Here is a 20,937-nt window from a genome sequence, read left to right as displayed (position 1 = left end):
GAAACGATTCCTCCACATGTTTGCTTTCCATAAAGAACTTCTTACCCACCGCTATCTTTTTGGCCTCTTGGATCTCCTGTTGTGCTTTCCCGGCTTCGGCCTTGGCGTCTTTCAAATTTACAAGGGCCTTTGCAAGCTCGGCCTCTTTCACCTTCAGGTCATGCTCCACGGACTCGCACTTCTTTCCGAGGTCCCGGAGCTCTTGTTGTACCTCGCACACTCTAGCACTTTGCTTTTCGCGCTATTTGCATTCCAAGGCCGCCTTGTCTTCGGCCTCGGATAGCGCCTTCTTTAGGGACGCCACTTCGGCGGTGGCCCCTGTTACACAATCATGACACTTAGGTGTTAGACTCACCAATTTTGCCTATCCTTAAACGCATAAGAGCGGGAATCACTTACCCTTGTTCCCTTCGAGCTCCCTCTTCATGAGGTCAAGCTCTCTCTGTGCCTGCTCCCGGCCCTGCTTCACTTCGGCAACCTCAGCAGTACGGGCAGCAGCAGCAAGCAGCACAGCCTGCTTATTCACAACAATACTTATTATTAGACTCCTGCGGATTATAATTGAACCTCTGTTTGGCTTTTCTTTCCGAACACCAACCAGAGTATCAGGGGCTACTACCTATCGGGCGGTAATCTTACACATATTTCTTACTTACCTCGAAGCCTGTCAAGAGGCTGGTGCAAGCTTCGGTTAGTCCGCTCTTGGCGGACGTAACCTTCCGAATCACCGTACTCACGAGAGTACGGTGCTCTTCATCCATGGAAGCGCCGCAAAGCGCTTCCAGTAGACAGTCCGGCACCTCATGCGCAACGGAAGTCCTCTATACAGATGGCTCGCCCTCCCTAACAAGGGGTCGCCTGCCAGAGTCCGGAACCATCGAAGGTTCCGGAATTGCATTCGACGGAGAGCCCGGCTGGCCATGGCTCTCGCCGACATGATCCGCGGGGATCTTGAACCCCGTGTGTCTGACGTCTGGGACCCCGCCTCGAGGCGTCTCCAGAGTCACCTCCCCCTACTCTGGGAGTCTTTGGGACAACACCTCCGTGTCGTCCACGGGTTTAGGAGTAGTGGCTGTCAGAAGCGAATTCATCTCCGAGTTGCTCAGGGACCCAGAGGAAGATACCTCGGGGTGATCCCTGGCCGGACTGCATATATGTTCGGCATTATAAGTATAAAAACTATGAAGTGAAACCATGATAGAATGCGGCCACTTACGATCGCACTGGGGGCTTCCCCCTGGGCAGCCACCCCTCCTCGCTGTGAGCGGCCATGATAGAATAGTCCGGAAGGGATACCTTCCCCTTCTTGGATGCCCCAGCCTCCCCCTCCGGGGCGACTTTTCTCTTCCTCTCCTCCCTAGTATGGGGAGGTAGAGTTTCTTCTTGGTTCCTCCCGCCTCCGCGGGAGGAATCTGTCTCGTCGTCATCAGACGACAGGGGTATGATGGCCTCACGCCGAGGGCCTTTTCCGGCCCACTGGTCTACCTCCTCGGATGTCACGCCCAATATGCGACCCTATCCAAAAGGAACTCGAAGGTCCCACCAAGGATAGACCCGCATATCGAAACGCTTTTGCAAGGTGGATATCATTACATCAACATTACATAATAGATGGGGATACATACATAAGGCATACAATGCCACACGAATACAACATCACAATACATCAGAGCATCATCCGACTACGGATGAAACACAAACAGAAACTCAAACGACATCCACCCTGGTAGCCCAGGCTGCTGACCTGGAACCTATCCCCTGATCGAAGAAGAAGCAGAAGAAGAACAACAACACAAGCAAATATCGCACTCGGGTCATGATCATCGCATAACCTGTACCTGCAACTGTTGTTGTAGTAATCTGTGAGCCACGAGGACTCAGCAATCCCATTACATGGGTATCAATACTAGCAAAGCTTAATGGGAAAGGAAGGAGTAAAGTGGTGAGGCTGCAGCAGCGACTAAGCATATATGGTGGCTAACATACGCAAATAAGAGCGAGAAGAGAGCAAGCGGAACGGTCGTGAAGCTAGTAATGATCAAGAAGTGATCCTGAACTCCTACTTACGTCAAACATAACACAGAAACCGTGTTCACTTCCCGGACTCCGCCGAAAAGAGACCATCACGGCTACACACGCGGTTGATGCATTTTAATTCGGATCTGGTGTCAAGTTATCTACAACCGGACATTAACAAATTCCCATCTGCCTATAACCACAGGCATGGCTTTCGAAAGTTTATACCCTGTAGGGGTGTCCCAACTTAGCCCATGATAAGCTCTCGCGATCAACGAAGGATATACCTTCTCCCAGGAAGAACCGATCAGACTCAGAATCCCGGTTTACAAGACATTTTGACAATGGTAAAACAAGACCAGCAAGACCGCCCGATGCGCCGACAATCCCGATAGGAGCTGCACATATCTCCTTCTCAGGGCAACACCGGATAAGCTAAGCGTACAGGAACCGACGTAACCCAAGCTGCCAAGGGATGGTCCCGCACGGTTCTCTAGTTTGGACCAACACTTAGACAAGCATTGGCCCGGGGGGGCTGTAATAAAGATGACCCTTGGGTTAATTACTGTCAGGACCCCGACTCGATGCCACATAGGTCTAGCATGTAACACATCATATCACTTTGCGGCATCACGCACGGTATTCCCACGGGTGCCACCTTACCTGGCCCGGGACCGTTTGCGCCTTTTGGCTCACGTATATGATAGAGTCGCTAGCACCCATATGATAAGGAGCCCGGGCTGACATGGCTAGTCGTAAACCCAAAGTGGCACAGACTTACAGGGACAGGCATCCATGACCCAGCATCGAACGTGTCGGTCATCAGCGAGTGAATCCAGGCTGTAGCACTGGGCTAACAGGACTCCGGTATTCATCGCGTGACATTTCCTCGAAGGGACAGACACAGGAACGAAGAAGGACACATGCCGGCCAGCCTAAGTGTTCCGGAGCAGTAGCAAGCTACCATGGCTCAGTGGAAACACTAGGAGACATTTCCCGGTAAGAGAGGCTACTAAAGATAAACAACTAGATGGTCAGATCCCACACATACCAAGCATTTCAATAACATACACACAATATGCTCGATATGTGCAAATACAACATGGCATCACAACATGACTCTACGACTCAAGTAATTTATTCATTAGGCTCCGAGGAGCGAGATATTACAAACATGGGTCTCATGACCCAACACTCAGAGCATACAAATCGAAGCACAAGCGGAAGCTATCATGTCTGAGTACAGACATCTATAAATGAAAAAGGCTGAGAAGCCTGACTGTCTATCAGATCCTGCCGAGGGCACAAGATCGTAGCTGAGGTAACAAGCTAAACGTCGAAGTCCACGTGGAACTACTAGCGAGACCGAAGTCTCTCTGCAAAACATAAAATAGGCAAACGTGAGTACAAATGTACCCAGCAAGACTTACATCAGAACTAACTACATATGCATCATTATCAACAAGGGGATGGTGGGGTTTAACTGCAGCAAGCCAGCTTTGACTCGGTGGCTATCCTGAACTACGACTGCAATGTAACTCTTTTGAGGTGGCGCACACGAGTCCACATATTCCCCATATCAATACACCACTATGGATCCGCTCCCGTCTCCCTACGAGAACGCCATCCATAGCACTCACGCTTATCTTGCGTATTTTAGAGTATCCACTTTCACTTGTCTATGAACTAATACAAGCAACCCAGAAGTCCTTTTCCGCGGACACGGCTATTCGAATAGATCATATTAACCCCGCAGGGGTGTACTTCTTCACACACGCTCTCACCACTTACCGCCGTTTACACGACATGTACTCGGCAACCTTCAAGCGGAAGCCCAACGTGGGTGTCGGCCACGGCCTACCTAAACACTCAAGTCTCTAGTCCAGGTTTATCGCCTATTCGGGTTCCATCCATGAGGAGATCCGACCGGAGTTTCGCTCACAGCCCCAAACGATGTGAACAGGGTTCCGTGACACCAAACGGGCGCCCGGTTTACCCGGCCACGTGCCTACCGCATCACAGCCCACCCCTACGGTCAGCGCTGCCCACGGCCTCCAGCATACTACAAACACCAAAAACTACTTGCAACTCCTGGACAGAGGACAAGGGTGATTAAGAAGCCGAGAGGGTCCATTGGTTTCGGGCCCAATGCGTGGTAGTAGCTGAATCATGGATCACAAACACAGAACTCAGTTCCTGAGGACGGCTGCAATGAGACAACCCACCATGTACTCCTACATGGCCTCTCACCGCTACCTTTACCAAATCGTATTCACACATTTAGCTCACACACAGTAGGACATGTTCACACACCTCTGATTCATCCCCGATGAATCAGACCTGACTCAACTCTAAGCAGTAGCAGGCAGGACAAACAAGCATGAATGAGTAGGCACAACAGGGCTCAAACAATTCCTACTCATGCTAGTGGGTTTCATCTATTTACTGTGGCAATGACAGGTCATGCAAAGGATAAAGGGGTTCAGCTACCGCAGCAAGTAACAGATGAATCGATGTTGTCCTAATGCAGTAAAAGAGAGCAGGAGCGAGAAAGTGGGATTTTATCGGAATGAACAAGGGGGTTTTGCTTGCCTGCACTTTTGAAGATAACATTGAGTCTTCATCAGTGTCAACAATCACAACGTCGGAACATCGTCTACCGGGAGGGAACAGATACCGGCAACAAAGAAGAACACAATCAATGCAATGCACAAAATGATGCATGCTATGACATGGCAATATGAATGTGTTTTGAGCTAATGCAACTAGCAACAGATTAAATGAAGTTGGTTTGAATACAAGATTCAAATTCAAACTCCATATGTGATTATTCAAATGCCATTTAATTGATTTGTGCTATACAGCAGCTATAAGTTGTTCTAACATGCATAAAAATGGTACAGATGGATTCCTTGAATTTTTCTGATAAATTTTCATATATAAATTATTTAATTTGGAGTTACGGTTGAATTTCTATGAATTTTAGAAGTTTTAGGCATTTTCTGGAATTTCTAAAATAATAAGAAATCCAGAAATGATTTATGGCTCAGCACCACGTCACGGTGACGTCAGCAGGGTCAACTGGGCGCTCCAGGTCAAACCTGACGTGTGGGGGCCACACGTCAGTGACATAGGAACTAATCAGGGTTTAGTTAATTCTTAACTAACGTAATTAGAAGGGCTGGGGCCCACAGTCAGCGGGTCAGTGGGTTAGCTAAAATTTAATTAGTACCTAAACCAAATTAGCAGGGCCTCGGGCCCACATGGCAGTGAAACAGTGGCTAAATAAATTAAAATAAACTAAACTAATTAACAGGGGGCTGGCCCCACCTGTCATCGACCCAGGGGGAGGTCAAACCCCTGGTCAACAGGGCCTAACCCGCCGGCGGCTTGACGCCGGCGAGGCCGAGGCGGTGGAGGCCTTCGGGTTTCTTGCTCCGGCGACCAAACGCCGCGCGGAGAGGCTCTGTGGGTTCCTAGTGCTCGTGCGCATCCGGAGGAGGCGACGGAAGGACGCGGGGTGGTCAGCACTCGCCGGAGCGGAGCTTGCGGCGGCGGCCGGAGTTCGGTGGTTGCGGCTGAGAGGGCTAGAGCTCGCGGGCGAGGGAGCTGAGCAGCGCAGCGGCATCTACACAGCACATGGAAGAAGTCTGCGAGCTCAGTTTGGTCGTCGGGGCTTGCTAGCGCTGGCAGTGACGAGCGCGGCGGCGAGAAGCTCTCGGCCATGGCGGGGCTACAGCGTAGAGAGCGGGCGCGACCAGGGGAGAAGGGGGAGACGATGCAGGTGCTCACAGCGCGTCCGATGGCGTTGTCGGCGAGGTCGGGGGCGGTCGGGTTGCTGCGAATCGACGACGACGGCTGTTGGTGCAGAGGACGAAGACAACAACGATGACGGTGCTGCGGGGCGCTCCGGCGTCGTTTGTCTCAGCGAAGATGAAGAGCAGGTCATGGCGGAGCTCCTGGACCGCTCGAGAGGACGAGGGGAGGCGATAGCCGCGGTGGTGCTCGTCGGTGGCGTCGGCGCGGTCCGGTGAGGTGGGGAACAGCGAGGGAGAGAGAGCCAGGGAAGGGGAAAGAGCTCCAGGGGAAGAGAGGAAGGGCTGGACGGCTCCGGGCGGCTGCGTGGCGTCTTCAGAGGAGTCGGGGCACAGGCAGGCAGCCTGGAGGTGGCGCGGCGAGCGTCAGGCACGCAGCTGCTTCGGTGCGAGGGGAGGAAGACGACAGGGGGGTAGCGGTGGCGGGCTGGGCCGTGCTGCTGGGCCAGGTGGGCTACCAGGTGAGCGCCAGGTAAGGTTTCTCTCCCTCTCTCTGTTTTTCCTATTTCTGTTCTGTTTTATATATTTAATTCTTTTGCCACTGTTTCTAAATAAAACAAATTCAAGATAGTGACAAAATTCCCCGGAACATTTTATTTAGCACAATGGAATTATACCAAAGCACATAAAAATGTTTCAGTTATTTGAACATATATTCAGTAATATTTGGATATAAGTTCAAATTCAAAATAGTATTGTTTTAAATTCAAAGTCCCAAAATAATTCCTTAAAAATGTTCATTATTTTTGGTTTGGTGTAAAACCCTGGCCAAAATATAACCAACATTAGTTAAGGCCATTTTGGAATCATTGAATGCATTTTCCAGGGTTCTTTTGCCCTGCTTTTAATTAAAGTTTTGAGGCTTCAACAATCCTCAATTCATGTTTCAGAAATTTAAATATGATGCCTGGATGAAGATGCAACTATTTACAAACAATATTCTAGGGCTGTGACAACTCACCCCCACTAAACAAAAATCTCATCCCGAGATTCAAGCGTAGGGTAAGGTGAAGGGGGAACGCAAACTAGCACAATCTTCACGATCCAGGTTGCACTTCAATTGAACGTTGATTCGTTCACCATCATCGTCTCGACGTCTTGTTCTGAGAACTCCAGCCAACAGGACAACGAGAGGAGAAGGAGACTCTAGAAGGATCGATCTTCTAGAAGACCGAACAACTCAGGATTAACCCACGGAATGAAGCATAGCAACATCTCTCAAGCTGAGAGACGAAGCACACATCCATAGGAATGGAGTGAAACAGATGACGAAGGTTCACTAGGTAGACAACGATTCCACACCTAAGAAGGTGGTGAACGGTTGTCAACTTAGCGAGGAGTTGAGTTGCCATGATACCTCAACGAGACATCCTGGAGGGGGGGGTGATTCGTAGATATATCCCCTTAAGTGGCAAAAAGAATTACCTTTGATTCAGAGATCATTGAAACTCTTTAAACCAGCCTAGGGCAATTCTCGAGCGATCGTTTGGAGGGGGTCGGTAGAATGGCATACTCGGACTTGGATGATGTGGATTACCTTGTTGAAGACAATGTAATGGATGAATTTGCTTATCACCGGAAATGGAAGAGACCCACGGTAGAATGGCACATTGGCGGTGCAAGCTGGGAACAAAATGCAAATGCTGGGAATGATTCTGGTAACTGGGGAAGAACCCAACAATAGAGAGTGAATTCACTGTTTGAGAAGGTCATAGCATTGCCGAGGGAACTGAGAGCATCCCAATTAGAGCCGATGATAACACGTAGCGCTTGTGCGTGCTCTCAAGAACTTGAGCATTTCCACAATCATCAAGGTTTTATCAACAACCGCGTCAAGGGTGCTGACAACACAACATACTACCATGATGAATAGCGATGGACGATGCAGATGCGAAGGAGGATGACACTTTCTCATATTTCACCTTAGCGAGGCCAAGCAAATAAAATCTGGATGATCGACCGAGAGACATTTAGCACTCCGCTTCTAATGTTCTCCTTGATGTGCTAGCGTAATCCACCCATAGATATGGTTTGATATCTAGAACATTGAGTAAAAAGGTCGGACTTCGGAACACAGAAATCCATAGGGGCAACTAGGGAGTAATCCTACGAAATCCCTATGGGGAGGTGGCCAACTTCCTCAAACAAGATACTATAATAATAGGTCTACCGGATGGGTGTGTTGGCCACGACATCCACCTTGCCGGTTATTGAGAGACCAATATTATAATTCTTGGGAAATGTTCCAACCATCACATCTGCCTGAGATTCAGATCTGGTTGGTGTCAGGATATCCCAGACTCATCAAGTCTAGAAAGAAAATGAAAGTTTGCAACACAAATCGACGAGATAATGTTGCGGGATTCTCGGGGAGTGAGCTACGATAGTAAGCTCCAAAACATGAGCTGGTTCTGCTACAAACATATGAACACGTTGTCCCAGACAAGCATGGCCATGTAGTAGTCTTATAATTAAACACTACCGAGTTCAGGTGGGGAACCATCATCGGGGATATCAGAGTCCTGTGCATTACCATGGATTAACACTTAACTCCTTTTCCTGAACAAATCAGTCAGTGGCTTGGGGTGCTACGGAACACATATAGAATGGAGGTTGCAAGTCTCCGAACCACAGAATACTTCGCACGTATGCATGGCTGATTGGGATGATTCCAGAGGAAGCAAAACTAACTTTCTCAAATTCACGGCGGCAACTTCCACCAAATGCACGTGTATAAGAGGAAGTCACTCCTTTCATCAAACAAGTACTTCATGAGCTATCATGAAGAAAAGCTTTCAAAAGTTTCCAACACTAGCTTAATGTTCAGCAAAATTATGGAGAAGACAAGGATGTTGTCAATGGGCTCAACAACAATTCATCCAGGTTTCCATATAAAAGGAATTCCATAGTTAAGTGAACACAGTGATAGCATTGATCAGACCAAAAGATGTAATGGCGTATGCTCGAGGGATCAACCACGAATAAGACAACATTACGAGCATCGTTGGTACTGATTTGATTTGACGATAGCCCACACTCAAATCAAAGGATTGATAAGACAATAGGTCCAGCAACTGATCACAAGGACCAATCGATGAAGATATCATCTTTCTTCAGCACACCCTACACAAGAATATCCCTTTGGAACGAACTAAGTCAGGCAAGCTTTTATCTTCCAACTCTCCAAGTTGTTGTCTAGCTTAACCAACTAGCTCAGGGATATCTAACACCGATTCTTGGAGAGAAGGTGGTTCACAAGAACCCAACTTGATCACGAGATCAACATAGCGGTCAGGCGACAACCTGGTGATACTTCCGAGAAGAAATTTGGAATATCATGAACCACCGGTATGTTACTAAGCTCGAAAACAATCTTACTTTTCAGGGCAAGACGATATGATCAAATAAGCAAGGATTGGCACTATCCTAACTCACTGATCGGAGAGTGCACCAGAAATAAGGACTAGGTAGCACAATCAACCTTACGGTGACGATTCAATAATCAACACGCTAAGAATGAGGTTATCGTCCATTTAACTACCAAGCAATGGAGTTGCTAGCAGTATTGATTTCACACGCCATGATTCATTTGTCGGCATTCCGGTTACAATAACACAGAAACCGAGAAATTATCAATGATGATCAGAAGTATTACTGCGTCAAGAATTCATAAGATGGTGTGCAATTCCCATGATATTCCTGATATAAAGATGGTAATACTTCAAGGTAGAACAGACCAGAAGCTGGATTGGCATTTTGACCCGCGGAATACAATTGCTTTGACCCAATCCTAGATATGGATGAGATTCTGGAGTTTGTTTCTCCTATTCATTCTGAAATAGAATGGCTTGGCGGACCACGAGGGTAATAGGCATCGACGAACGAATGCACGCATACTCTTGACTATCAATTGATAGGCGAGGGTCGGAAACAACTAAGATGGGACAACTCAAAAGAACATATGATTTTCTGAGTTGTGGATGCATGGATTAGCATGTCGAACGAAGTTCAACATATTTCTTCCGGATAACCCATGCAGAAAGGTAGAACTGGCAGAGCCACAATATATAATGGAGAACTCATCAAGAATAATCCTGTTGTGATATTTCAGTTCAACGAGGAACTTCTGCCATAAGCGGTCCATAGTATTTGGAAGAAGGAAATACCACGGACCTCGAGGACTATCGCAAAGTTACTAATATCCTGAAGGAACTAGCAAACACTATCAACATGAAGTAGGTAGAGTGAATCTAGGGTTCAAGAACCCAGAAATAGAATGCCTACTAACTAAATGGAATCACGGGGTGCTTTCGATAATGACGGCCAGAATCACCACACTGGAAACACAGATCATGGCTAGACTACTAGATGATCCCCTAAGACACCTAGGGTCATAATACTAGCTCCAACATATATGTCAAGGTAACGGAGTACCTCAACTCACTGATTAGTGTGGTTAATCTGGCCCATGGGAACATTGAAACGGGAAGAAAGGATTTGCAAATGCATCAGACTACTTAGAAACCTGGGATGACTCGGACAGCATAACGGCTGTAAATGCTCAGAAAAGATTTGAGACATTCACAAAAATGGTGGCATAACCACTCAGAAGCACAATATCAAGGTTTCGAGATCAACAATTAACATACGGAAGTAGTAGGAACTGAATTGAGACTTAAATCCAACAATCTTATAAGTCCACTGATTAGTAACACGTGATCCTAATAGAAAGAAGAGATAGCCTAGTTCTTAATCCCCGTAGAAGAGAAGATGATGACTCAGATCAGAAGGCCATGAGGTATAAGGAGTAAAAAGGGCCTTACGTTCCATCCCACAATCAATTCCCCTACATATAACTAAAGAATTTCTAGACTCAACATCGACCAGTTTGGCTTGGTAATCCTACAGGCAGTCAAGCTCTGATACCAACGTTGTCAGGACCCCGACTCGATGCCACATAGGTCTAGCATGTAACACATCATATCACTTTGCGGCATCACGCACGGTATTCCCACGGGTGCCACCTTACCTGGCCCGAGACCGTTTGTGCCTTTTGGCTCACGTATATGATAGAGTCGCTAGCACCCATATGATAAGGAGCCCGGGCTGACATGGCTAGTCGTAAACCCAAAGTGGCACAGACTTACAGGGACAGGCATCCATGACCCAGCATCGAACGTGTCGGTCATCAGCGAGTGAATCCAGGCTGTAGCACTGGGCTAACAGGACTCCGGTATTCATCACGTGACATTTCCCCGAAGGGACAGACACAGGAACGAAGAAGGACACATGCCGGCCAGCCTAAGTGTTCCGGAGCAGTAGCAAGCTACCATGGCTCAGTGGAAACACTAGGAGACATTTCCCGGTAAGAGAGGCTACTAAAGATAAACAACTAGATGGTCAGATCCCACACATACCAATCATTTCAATAACATACACACAATATGCTCGATATGTGCAAATACAACATGGCATCACAACATGACTCTACGACTCAAGTAATTTATTCATTAGGCTCCGAGGAGCGAGATATTACAAACATGGGTCTCATGACCCAACACTCAGAGCATACAAATCGAAGCACAAGCGGAAGCTATCATGTCTGAGTACAGACATCTATAAATGAAAAAGGCTGAGAAGCCTGACTGTCTATCAGATCCTGCCGAGGGCACAAGATCGTAGCTGAGGTAACAAGCTAAACGTCGAAGTCCACGTGGAACTACTAGCGAGACCGAAGTCTCTCTGCAAAACATAAAATAGGCAAACGTGAGTACAAATGTACCCAGCAAGACTTACATCAGAACTAACTACATATGCATCATTATCAACAAGGGGATGGTGGGGTTTAACTGCAGCAAGCCAGCTTTAACTCGGTGGCTATCCTGAACTACGACTGCAATGTAACTCTTTTGAGGTGGCGCACACGAGTCCACATATTCCCCATATCAATACACCACTATGGATCCGCTCCCGTCTCCCTACGAGAACGCCATCCATAGCACTCACGCTTATCTTGCGTATTTTAGAGTATCCACTTTCACTTGTCTATGAACTGATACAAGCAACCCAGAAGTCCTTTTCCGCGGACACGGCTATTCGAATAGATCATATTAACCCTGCAGGGGTGTACTTCTTCACACACGCTCTCACCACTTACCGCCTTTTACACGACATGTACTCGGCAACCTTCAAGCAGAAGCCCAACGTGGGTGTCGGCCACGGCCTACCTAAACACTCAAGTCTCTAGTCCAGGTTTATCGCCTATTCGGGTTCCATCCATGAGGAGATCCGGCCGGATTTTCGCTCACAGCCCCAAACGATGTGAACAGGGTTCCGTGACACCAAACGGGCGCCCGGTTTACCCGGCCACGTGCCTACCACATCATAGCCCACCCCTACGGTCAGCGCTGCCCACGGCCTCCAGCATACTACAAACACCAGAAACTACTTGCAACTCCTGGACAGAGGACAAGGGTGATTAAGAAGCCGAGAGGGTCCATTGGTTTCGGGCCCAATGCGTGGTAGTAGCTGAATCATGGATCACAAACACAGAACTCAGTTCCTGAGGACGGCTGCAATGAGACAACCCACCATGTACTCCTACATGGCCTCTCACCGCTACCTTTACCAAATCGTATTCACACATTTAGCTCACACACAGTAGGACATGTTCACACACCTCTGATTCATCCCTGATGAATCAGACCTGACTCAACTCTAAGCAGTAGCAGGCAGGACAAACAAGCATGAATGAGTAGGCACAACAGGGCTCAAACAATTCCTACTCATGCTAGTGGGTTTCATCTATTTACTGTGGCAATGACAGGTCATGCAAAGGATAAAGGGGTTCAGCTACCGCAGCAAGTAACAGATGAATCGATGTTGTCCTAATGCAGTAAAAGAGAGCAGGAGCGAGAGAGTGGGATTTTATCGGAATGAACAAGGGGGTTTTGCTTGCCTGGCACTTCTGAAGATAACATTGAGTCTTCATCAGTGTCAACGATCACAACGTCGGAACATCATCTACCGGGAGGGAACAGATACCGGCAACAAAGAAGAACACAATCAATGCAATGCACAAAATGATGCATGCTATGACATGGCAATATGAATGTGTTTTGAGCTAATGCAACTAGCAACAGATTAAATGAAGTTGGTTTGAATACAAGATTCAAATTCAAACTCCATATGTGATTATTCAAATGCCATTTAATTGATTTGTGCTATACAGCAGCTATAAGTTGTTCTAACATGCATAAAAATGGTACAGATGGATTCCTTGAATTTTTCTGATAATTTTTCATATATAATTATTTAATTTGGAGTTACGGTTGAATTTCTATGAATTTTAGAAGTTTTAGGCATTTTCTGGAATTTCTAAAATAATAAGAAATCCAGAAATGATTTATGGCGTCAGCACCACGTCACGGTGATGTCAGCAGGGTCAACTGGGCGCTCCAGGTCAAACCTGACGTGTGGGGGCCACACATCAGTGACACAGGAACTAATCAGGGTTTAGTTAATTCTTAACTAACGTAATTAGAAGGGCTGGGGCCCACAGTCAGCGGGTCAGTGGGTTAGCTAAAATTTAATTAGTACCTAAACCAAATTAGCAGGGCCTCAGGCCCACATGGCAGTGAAACTGTGGCTAAATAAATTAAAATAAACTAAACTAATTAACAGGGGGCTGGCCCCACCTGTCATCGACCCAGGGGGAGGTCAAACCCCTGGTCAACAGGGCCTAACCCGCCGGCGGCTTGACGCCGGCGAGGCCGAGGCGGCGGAGGCCTTCGGGTTTCTTGCTCTGGCGACCAAACGCCGCGCGGAGAGGCTCTGTGGGTTCCTAGCGCTCGTGCGCATCCGGAGGAGGCGACGGAAGGAGCGGGGTGGTCAGCACTCGCCGGAGCGGAGCTTGCGGTGGCGGCCGGAGTTCGGTGGTTGCAGCTGAGAGGGCCAGAGCTCGCGGGCGAGGGAGCTGAGCAGCGCAGCGGCATCTACACAGCACATGGAAGAAGTCTGCGAGCTCGGTTTGGTCGTCGGGGCTTGCTAGCGCTGGCAGTGACGAGCGCGGCGGCGAGAAGCTCTCGGCCATGGCGGGGCTACAACGTAGAGAGCGGGCGTGACCAGGGGAGAAGGGGGAGACGATGCGGGTGCTCACAGCGCGTCCGATGGCGTCGTCGGCGAGGTCGGGGGCGGTCGGGTTGCTGCGAATCGACGACGACGGCTGTTGGTGCAGAGGACGAAGACAACAACGATGACGGCGCTGCGGGGTGCTCCAGCGTCGTTTGTCTCAGCGAAGATGAAGAGCAGGTCATGGCGGAGCTCCTGGACCGCTCGAGAGGACGAGGGGGAGGCGATAGCCACGGTGGTGCTCGTCGGTGGCGTCGGCGCGGTCCGGTGAGGTGGGGAACAGCGAGGGAGAGAGAGCCAGGGAAGGGGAAAGAGCTCCAGGGGAAGAGAGGAAGGGCTGGACGGCTCCGGGCGGCTGCGTGGCGTCTTCAGAGGAGTCGGGGCACAGGTAGGCAGCCTGGAGGTGGCGCGGCGAGCGTCAGGCACGCAGCTGCTTCGGTGCGAGGGGAGGAAGACGACAGGGGGGGGTAGCGGTGGCGGGCTGGGCCGTGCTGCTGGGCCAGGTGGGCTACCAGGTGAGCGCCAGGTAAGGTTTCTCTCCCTCTCTCTGTTTTTCCTATTTCTGTTCTGTTTTATATATTTAATTCTTTTGCCACTGTTTCTAAATAAAACAAATTCAAGACAGTGACAAAATTCCCCGGAACATTTTATTTAGCACAATGGAATTATACCAAAGCACATAAAAATGTTTCAGTTATTTGAACATATATTCAGTAATATTTGGATATAAGTTCAAATTCAAAATAGTATTGATTTAAATTCAAAGTCCCAAAATAATTCCTTAAAAATGTTCATTATTTTTGGTTTGGTGTAAAACCCTGGCCAAAATATAACCAACATTAGTTAAGGCCATTTTGGAATCATTGAATGCATTTTCCAGGGTTCTTTTGCCCTGCTTTTAATTAAAGTTTTGAGGCTTCAACAATCCTCAATTCATGTTTCAGAAATTTAAATATGATGCCTGGATGAAGATGCAACTATTTACAAACAATATTCTAGGGCTGTGACAATTACTCCCAAGGGAAATCTAGGTGATGGTGAAGCAAATGGTAAAACCAAGGTTGGGCCTTGCTGGAGGAGTTTTATTCAAAGCGAGCTGTCAAGGGGGTCCCATAAATCACCCGACCGCGTAAGGAACGCAAAATCCGGGAACATAACACCGGTATGACGGAAACTAGGGAGGCAAGAGTGGAACAAAACACCAGGCATAAGGACGAGCCTTCCACCCTTTACCAAATATATAGATGCATTAATAATATAAGAGATATTGTGATATCCCAACATAATCCTGTCCGTCATGGAGCAATCTTCAACTTCACCTGCAACTAACAACGCTATAAGAGGGGCTAAGCGAAAGCGGTAACATAGCCAAGCAATGGTTTGCTAGGAAGGGTGTCAAAGGTTAGAGGTTCGTGGCAATTTGGGAGGCTTGAAGAGTAAATGATAGGTAACGCAGCATAGCGATAGAACGAAGCAACTAGCTTAGCAATGATAGTAGTGAGATCCAGGGTAGCGGTCATCTTGCCTGAAATCCCGCAAGGAAGAAGAACGAGTCCATGAAGAAGACGAATGGATGAAGCCGAACCAAGCGTAGACGAACGAATCCTCACGATCGCAACGAAACAGGAACTATCGAAAAGAAGCACACAACAAGGTAAACACACCACACATGAACAAGGCATTAAGCACAACAAGCATGATGCATGGCAAGGCTACATGAAGCTACTCATGGCAAGAGATGATGCTAACAAGGGCAACACATCAAGACAAGTTTAAATGAGGCCGGGAACAACATATAACAATTCCGGTAAGTCCTCATATGCATATTCCGAAATTGGTCCAGATCTGAATAAACCTTATGTTCAAGTTGTTAAACAGCAAGTTAAGATGCACAAAGATGATCTACATGAAATTCTAGTCAAGTTACATATAAGGTTCATTTAATTCGGAGTTACGGCCTAGAAGATATGAGCAAAACAAGTTAAGCATGGCATTGATGCATAATGCATCCAAACATCAAGCAAACACCTCAAAACAAGGATACAATATGATAATATGAAACTACATGCAAAATCAAGCAAGTTTCATATAGAGCACACTCAAAACGGAGCAACGGTTCAACACACACACATGAAACAAGTTATAGCAACAATTTGTCCAAAACAGCAACTAGGCATATTGCAAGCATCAAAACAACATACTACAGGACCTCAACAAGAAAACAAAAGGCATGGGCATGATTTACAGGTAAAGCATAAGAAAACATGAACACTGAGCTATCTCCGGAAACTACTAGAACATGCTCAAACACACATGGCAAGATTGCAAATAATATCAGTTTCAGACTTTGCAGAAATTAACATCAGGTTGCAATGTTCAGAGCTATCAAACAACATGTTACAGGAACTTATCATGGCAAACAAAGGCATGGCATGAATCTACTAAATGCATAGATCAAAAGTCCTTTACTGACCATGAGCCAAAAAGGATCAGAAAATATGATGGCACCCATGTAAACATAGCAAGTTATAATACAGATTCAAACATGGTAGGAACAACGATAAGTAGGCATGTTGGTGAGCTTGTACCACTCACCACAGAGCAATACATGGCATGGCAAGGCAACCAACAGTAATAAGACATTTATGAAGCTAAGCATGGCAATAGCAAGTTCATAGGGTGCATGGATCACTAGCAAAACACATGGCAACAACTGAACTTAATGTTAACAGGCTGACAGCAACATTATCAAGCAACTTTGAAGCAAGATATGAACAAGCTACAGCAAGCTATAGTTGCAACCAGGGGCATGAATGGATATAGCATGACATGTAGAACAAAACACCCTTAGTGAACATCTCCAGATTATGCATAGAATGACTTGTAGCAGCAGGTTTATATAGCATCACGAAATAACAGATTCAGCCTAGCAAAACAGCAACAGCAAGTACACTACTTAACAAGCTTGAAACACTCATCACAAGTCATTTCATGACAAGATAAGCATATCATCATCAAGAAGACATGTTTATGAAACAAAAAAAGGCAAGAACAAGTTCATAGCATGCAAGGATCAACCACAACAACCTTGGCAAAATTGAATAACATGTAAACAATCTGCCAGGAAACATTTTGGAGCAAACGTAGAGCACGAAAATGACATGCTAGACTACTCCATAATTGCAAACAGGGGCATGAATGGATAGAGAATAACCATATGTTCAAAACATCCTTACTGAAGTATCTCAAAATAAGCATGGATCTCTCTGTAGCATCAAGTTTACATGGCATCAAAATAACAGTAGAACAGGGACTAAAATCAGCAACATTACGAAGCCTAGTTTGCATACTTGTGCTAGTCACCACATTGATCACAAAAATACATGGTAAGCACCTATGTAAAGAAGACATGGCACAGATCAAAACATATGTAGACATCAACCTCATAGGATGCACACATCAAATATGGCAAAAATGACAAAAGAGCTAGTTCTGTTAATAGACAGCAGCCAACATTATGAAGCACTCTTGCAACGAAGATTCAGGCATCAAGATGAGCTCAAGTGAACATGGTGAAATGGAATGAAATGAAGTACTCGCTGAAGCGAACAATTTAACATATTACACGCACAAAACGGAACTACGGATGCAGAGATACGGGGTGATGAACAAGGCATGATAATGTCAAAATTCTGGGACTTAGTCAAATATTCTACTGCGAGCGCGGGATAGCTAAAGTGCGACCGAGGCGGGTTTTAGACGGGCTGCTCACCATGGGCCATTGGGCCGGTCGGTGAAGAGGTGAGGTGGGCCCGCAGAGATGGGCCTCGGGGCGCATGCAAGGTGGCCCACGCGGGCGTGTTGGAGGCGAGCGGGGCGAACTGCTCTGCTCGAACCCGAGCAGAGCCATGGCGGCGGCGGCGGCTCGGCAAGGCGGGGTCACAGGGGGTCGAGGAGGCAGGGAGGAGGCCGAGGACGTCTTGTCGGAGGGCGGATCCTGTGTAGGGCGGCCGGATCTGGCCATCGGAGGCGCCGGGTGGAGGCTGGGTGCGTCCTCCCGCGACGGGAGCACGGGCGCGGAGGAGGCAGCGGCCTCGGCGGCGGAGAAGGGGTCGCCAGCAGGGAGCTGCGGGGCGCGGCAGAGCCGGACGCGCAGGGGCGTGCTGCGAGACGGCGGGGTCCAGTGTGGGTGCAGGGAGGCGGCGATGAGGAGATCCGACGTCGGGGCGGCTGGCAGGAACGGCGACGGGAGGAGCTCGGGACGAGCGAGGAGCCAAGCGCGGCTGCGGGCGACTTCGGGCCTGGATCGGCCCTGGGCGGGCCGCGGATGGGCCACGGCGGTGGGGAGGCGCGGGGTGGACGCGTGGAGGCGCCTGGTTGGAGGAGGAAGGTGGTTGCGGCGACGCTGACCGCTTAGGCGGCGCCAAGTGGCGGAGGCTGGCTGGGCTGGCACTGATTTCGAGGAGGGGGCGGCGGCTACAGGTAGAGGAAGGGCTAGGAGGTAGGTGGAGGCTAGGGGGTGCCCAAAATGGACTAGGGGGTCCATATATAGCAGGAGGCTAGGGTTAGAGGGGGCTTTTTAGCGTTTCGGAGCCTCCGATCGCGATCTGACGGTCCGAAACAGAGGGGGGGGTTATAGGATGGGCTAGGTGGGCTGCAAGTGGGCTGAGAAGAGGGGTTGGGCTAAGAGAAAAGAAGAGAAAGAGAGGCCCGGCGGCAGTTTCGAAGACCGAAACATCCGATGAAGGTACCGACAGCGGTACTGCTATATGTTTAACGGTTGGGCAGCCAAACGGACTCCGAATGCGACGAAACTTGACAGGAGCTCTGTCTACACTATAATAAGACCGCATGCCACGTTTCAACCCATTCCGAGAACATTTTTTCAGCCACTCACACAACAAGGCAAAAAGGGGCACCGGAGGACATAGGAGTGCCGGATTGCAAAACGGACAACGAGGAAAATGCTCAGATGCATGAGACGAACACGTATGCAATGCAATGCACATGATGACATGATAAAATGCAACACGCAAGCAAATGACATGGCAACAATGATGAATAACTGGCAGACACCTGGCGCATCGAAACCGGGGCGTTACAACACTCCTCCACTAACAAGAGATCTCGTCCCGAGATCTTAGGACCGAGACGGGAGAGAAAAGGGATGAGGTGAAGCAAGAACTAAAGAGAAGAAGCAAAGAATCGAGAGCACTCGAGAAAAAGAGAGGAACGACAAGAATGATGAGAATCGAAAGCTCAAGGAATAAGATAGACTATGAAACCACTCTGGTTAGAACGAGATAAGAAACGAATAAGAATGAAAGAACTTAGGCAGCACTCCAGTTGAACCCGGAAAGAATAGAACACGAACTTGAGAGGATGGAATGATACTTGATGAACACTTGACACAAAACCTCCGGAAGAATTGAAAGAATGAGCACCTCGGGAAGCAAGAAGAAGAAGATACTTGAACTCCACCGACAAGAATCTTGATGAACACTTGAGAAATGAATTAAATCATGAAGGACCACCATGAAGGACTCCGTCGACAAAAGGATGACAAGATAGAATGAAGGAAGAAAGAATAAGATTAAAGCTTGCGATGATTTAGATGGAGGTTCCGACAAAATAGTCGAGGAAAATTGAACTCCGGAAAAGAAAAGATGAAAACACTTGGAACTAGAATTTATTACTCACGAACAAACTCCGAAGGAAGGGATTACTCACTTGGATGAAATAAGAATAAGATTTATTGTATGCTTATCCTTCATCAAATTAAATTGATGACAAGCAATCGACTTTTGCATACTACTTATTCTTCTCGAAAAGGATTGAGAAGTGACATGTCGCAAACTGGGAAGGTCTTCATGAACCACCGGTAGGATTGAAAAGAACAAATGAATTAAAATGATAACAACAGAAAGAATCTTGAACGAACCACCATAAGAATTCAAAAATGACTGACCAAAGAGAATGAATCACCGGGAAAATTAGAAGAACCAATATGCTCGAGGGGATTAGATGCAAAAGAACACAGAGATCATGAGCTGATTAACGAACACTTGAACGAAGCACCGGGATAATTGGATAACGATAACTGGAATGATGGCCTCCGGTGAAAATAAATGGAAAAAAAACAACTCCTGACATACTCCGGATGGTTAAGAGAGAATATCTGACAATGGAATAATTTGAGAGGATAATATGAAGCTAGAACCATGGAACTCCGAGAGAACGGACAAGGTTTAAGAGAAATTCTTCTTCGGTCTTCGACTGACGATGAGAAACAACACCAAAATTGTTGAGAAACTCCGGAATAATGAAAAAGAGGAAAGGTTGAACAAAAGATGATAAGAATTAGAAAGCGATCTTGGAGAAGGCATGTGACTGATGGAATCCATTCTTACGTCACACTTTGAAAAGAATTTGGAATAACTCCGGGGAAATTAGAAGAGTCAGGTAAGATCCTGGGAAAAGACCTGTGGGTTAGGGCCCACTAAATAAACACCGTTGGAAAGGGATGTTGAGCAGATAGGTGATGCAATGGAACAATTGAAATATTTGAATAAGGTGACAACCTCAAATTAATCGGAACACAGACAAATCTCCTGAGATGTCTTGAATACTCCGGAAGGATAAACTGGCGAGAGGCCAACGAGCAGGGAAGGAACTTGAGCTGAGGGAAAGCATATAATCACTACCGAAAAATGGAATTGACACCACCGGAGAAGAAAAGAGATGAAGAATGTCAAACAAGACGAGAATTCACCGGTTGAAATAATTTACGAAAGACTGAAGAGGCTCCACATGAATGAAATATATGGTTGAGAGAGAGTCAGACTCTGGGAAGAAGAGGGTGGGAGGGCGGGAAAACAAAGGCAACTTGGATGGGGAAACCGATGAATATCTTGAAGAGACAACACTGGTTGAAATCATTGAGGAGAGAGAGCAAAAGCTTCGCACGAGTAGGATG

Source organism: Triticum aestivum, chromosome 4B (genome assembly GCF_018294505.1).
Source record: "Triticum aestivum cultivar Chinese Spring chromosome 4B, IWGSC CS RefSeq v2.1, whole genome shotgun sequence".
NCBI classification, from domain to species: domain Eukaryota; kingdom Viridiplantae; phylum Streptophyta; class Magnoliopsida; order Poales; family Poaceae; genus Triticum; species Triticum aestivum.
This window is presented reverse-complemented; position numbering follows the sequence as displayed.